The sequence below is a fragment of the Oncorhynchus masou genome, unplaced genomic scaffold (genome assembly GCF_036934945.1).
Source record: "Oncorhynchus masou masou isolate Uvic2021 unplaced genomic scaffold, UVic_Omas_1.1 unplaced_scaffold_12605, whole genome shotgun sequence".
In the NCBI taxonomy this organism is placed as follows: Eukaryota; Metazoa; Chordata; class Actinopteri; order Salmoniformes; family Salmonidae; genus Oncorhynchus; species Oncorhynchus masou.
In genome coordinates, this window is record NW_027002433.1 from 2,155 (window position 1) to 6,379 (window position 4,225).

General features: G+C 40.2%; 1 long non-coding RNA gene across 1 annotated transcript; it reads left to right on the plus strand.

Moving 5' to 3' along the window:
• The first annotated feature begins 496 nt into the window (after positions 1-496).
• On the plus strand, positions 497-869 carry LOC135530114 (uncharacterized). The gene is made up of 3 exons (XR_010453805.1): positions 497-552; positions 657-707; positions 812-869. It is a non-coding gene; the product is annotated as an uncharacterized LOC135530114 (long non-coding RNA).
• Positions 870-4,225: the final 3,356 nt, after the last annotated feature.

The following is a 4,225-nucleotide window of genomic DNA, read 5'->3' on the forward strand; positions in this document are numbered from 1 at the left end:
TGGTGGCACCACTGTGGAAATGGGATGGTGGAGCGTGTACTCCACTTGTGGATTTCTATTCCAAGAGAAGAGGTCACTTAAATGTACCGAATTAGTAAATAAATTACCATTGTGATAGCGTGATGTTGTGGCTATTTTATGCAAAAATAGTTTGGTGATTGGTCACATTTGTAAGCCCTCACATAATATGCAGGGAATTGTTGATTTTGCAACCAAAACATTGCGATGGCAGAGTCCTGGAGTAACCTCCCAGTCCCTGTGACTACGTGTAGGTTAAGATTGGGTTGTAACAGAGTATCAGAGCGAGACGTTCCTACCTGTCAGCTAGTAATTGTTCTGTATGGAGACATGAGCAGAGTGGCCTGACTTCTCCTACTTATTACAGATGTCCGACTTAGATATGTTGAGCATCCTGTTATGATGTCCATCACCAAGCCGGAACAACCCTCAGTGGCAGACTGGCAGCCGGCCGGCCGGTGGCTGAGCTGGGTCTTTGGGAGTGGAAGAGTTAATAAGAAGGAGGTTCATCTACCTGAGGACAAAGACTGATCTGTAAGGAACTGGTTATTAACACTATATTCTATGTAGAGACAATTGAGTTGATTAAAAAAAAATATTTGTGGCTTGCTTCACATTGCTAATATCTTCTTCCTCAGATTCTTCCAACTCTGCACAGATGGGTTAACAAAACTGAGCCCAAGGCTGAGGTACACACTTAAATTCAATGAAATTAAAAACCGTGAACAACCATTGTATTTCAACTGTGATAATATTACTAACAATTTGGAAAATGTGTTGATGTGTTTTACAGAACAAGTGTGTACAACCACCTCCACGAATGGGGACATATGGATATCAGGAGGTCACTGGCAGTGTCCCCAAAGGAGTGAATCCTTACTCTATGAAAGCAAGTGAATATTGCTTTAGAATACATGTGGTTTAACCAAGACTGTGTCAGCCAATCATAGATGTCCCTGGTGGTCTCCTGCTAACACCTTTCCCACTACCAGCAGGTCTATGGGGGCAGCAGATACCCTACAAATCATTGCAATGATGAGACCAACTCAAAGCCTCAAAGCCATGGGCCTGGACTGCTTCCTAGACAGCTCTCTGACTCGCTCCCTCCTTCACACTTTGACCTCATGGCACCAATGGTTGTGCCACCTGACACTCTACCCTACTGAGGTATGACTCTGGAAAATCCTTCCAAATTGTATCAATTCATCATTAACTGAGATTTTACTTTAACATAGCAAATGGCTAAAGTAGCAAGGATGTTAACTATTTTTGTCCAGCAGGCCATTTGCAAAGAGGGGATTTGCCATATGTAACAGTATAACTTTAGACTGTCCCCTCGCCCAGACGCGGGCGCGAACCAGGGACCCTCTGCACACATCAACAACAGTCACCCATGAAGCATCGTTACCCTCCACAAAGCCGTGGGCTCCTAGAGCAAGGTGAACTAAAACTTCAAGGTCTCAGAGCAAGTGACGTCACCGATTGAAACGCTATTTAGCGCGCACCACTGCAAACTAAGCTAGCTGTTTTTTCAGCCTCAAACTTCAGCATTAAAAACGTATTAAAAGATGATTTAAAAAAAATTAAATCTCTCCTTTGTGCCCATCTTTATGTTCACATTAATTTGATGTGTTCTATCATTTACAATGCTTCCTGCTTCTGCATTGCTTTACGCTATAGACAAGTATATATTATACACATACATTTTATTTTAGACATTACAAAAACAATATTTTGTGTATTTTAGATTTCCTACATTTACTTACTGTACAGACAAGTATATAATTTATAAATATATTTAAAAAAGAATAATAATAATAATTTGTTGATATATTCCATAGACAACAAAATATATTTAGATGTATTTTGAATTCCTAAATGTCAATGTTTTTATTTTCTGTGTCACGTGTTTATGCCCATTTATGTACATTTACATTTAAGTCATTTAGCAGACGCTCTTATCCAGAGCGACTTACAAATTGGTGAATTCATCCTGTATATGTTATCCTTCCAACGCAAAAGTTTTTTGTTTTCTCTCCCCACAGGATTCTTGTGACACTTTTCCACCCAACAGGGATCTAGACACCAATGCACTACATTACTTTGCACTGAATTTGACATTTTTAAATAAAATAAGTTGTAGTTCAAAAACATTTCTGTTTCCGTCTTTTCATCTATTTGGTTTTATGACCATTTCCTCTTCCTAGAGGTGTAATGCTAATATTAGATTATTACATGAACAATGATGCTTTATCATCTGCATATGGAAATAAAAAACAACGTTTAGTTGATTTACAGATACTACAGGCCCACACTTTATATAGTTTTGTACTGTGATTTGTGATACTGTACTATTTAAAAACATGTAGGACGACATACACTGAGTGCACAAAACATTAGGAACATCTTCCTAATATTGAGTTGCACACCCTTTTTCTCTCAGAACAGCCTCAAGTCGTCTGGGAATGGACTCTATAAGCTGCCCTAAGTGTTCCACAAGGATGCTGCCCATGTTGTGTCAAGTTGGCTGGACGTCCTTTGGGTGGTGGACCATTCTTAATACACATGGGAAACGGTTGAGCATGAAAAAAATAGCAGTGTTGCAGTTCTTAACACACTTAACCCGGTGCGCCTGGCACCTACTACCATACCCCGTTCAAAGGCAATTAACTCAGTTGTCTTGCCGAATCACCCTCTGAATGACACACACAATCCATGTCTCAATTCTCTCAAGGTTTTAAGGATATAACCCTACCCACTTTGCCAAAGCACAGCCCCCACACCACTAGAGGGATATTTTCAACCACCAACTTACCATCCTGAGACAAGGCCGAGTATAGCCCACAAAGATCTCCGCCACGGCACAAGCCAAGGGGGGGCTCCAACCCAGACAGGAAGATCATGTCAGTGACTCAACCTACTCAAGTGACGCACCCCTCCTAAGGACGGCATGGAAGAAAACCAGTAAGAAAATTGATATACAACATCCCCACCAAAAATGTTTAAATGCTCTGGAATTTCTACAAAATATGCACAAATTTATATAAAACATGGCTTACAAACTATGAAACGAGCTCACGAATTGTGATGATGATATTCCCGAATTGTAATGATGATATTCCCTGGAGGTCGGGGCCCACAGGGCAGGTGCCCTGCGTTACCATTCGGTAATCTGGCCCTGATCATCAAGTTAAACCACAGGTATTGTTGTTACACATCCTCACACTGTCTTGGAGGATAAAACTGAGACTGTAGCCAGCTTCCATTTTACCTAATTTTATTGTCCAAAGAATGTTCTCATAGTCCAGAAGTATTGGATGAAAATCCATAATGTTGGTGCCATACAGGAGCACTGACCAATCTGCCTCCAAAAGAGGACTGTTGGTTTTAAGGATGGTGTGGAGGTCAGTGGTTGAGGATCTGAGCACCCCCTGAGATGGTGAGTATGGTTTCAGTAGACCACTATTGAGCTGGTAGATCAGATAGGAGCTTCGGGGAAAGGTAATTTAGTGCTTTGAATGTGGTTCATATTGCCTTATAGTGGATTCAGGACTTGGACAAGGAGTCAATGCAGTTTAAATATGCATTTACATCGGGGTTTGGAGGAGGGTGTCAAATTTCTTAGAATGAGCGAAAATATTGGAGTTTGGGGACTGGAGGGGATAATAGTCAAGTTGGGAAATGTGCAAAAATTTAGATCCAAATTTATCGTAAAATTGGGGATTATTCAGATATTCCTGTTGAAAAGGAGAAAAGAGAGAAAGATATAATCTTACAGTATATTAAATGTATCCCATTGGGCCAAAACTGGTAGAATAAACATTGTTTCCACCTCATTTCAACAACAACAAAAATCTATGTGATGAATGGGGCGGCAGGGTAGTCTAGTGGTTAGAGCGTTGGACTAGTAACCAGAAGGTTGCAAGTTCAAATCCCCAAGCTGACAAGGTACAATTCTTTCATTCTGCCCTTGAACTGGCAGTTAAACCACTGTTCCTAGGCCATCATTGAAAATAAGAATTTGTTATTAACTGACTTGCCTAGTAAAATAAATAAATAAAATCAACATGGAAAACACAATTGGCTTTTTTTTCACATTTTGGTTGAGAACCCAAATTTAAATCAAAACTAGACATTGATCTGATGTCTGTGCCCAGTGGGATTGGATTTCTGTAATCATATCAGCTCATTTGTCACACTACACACA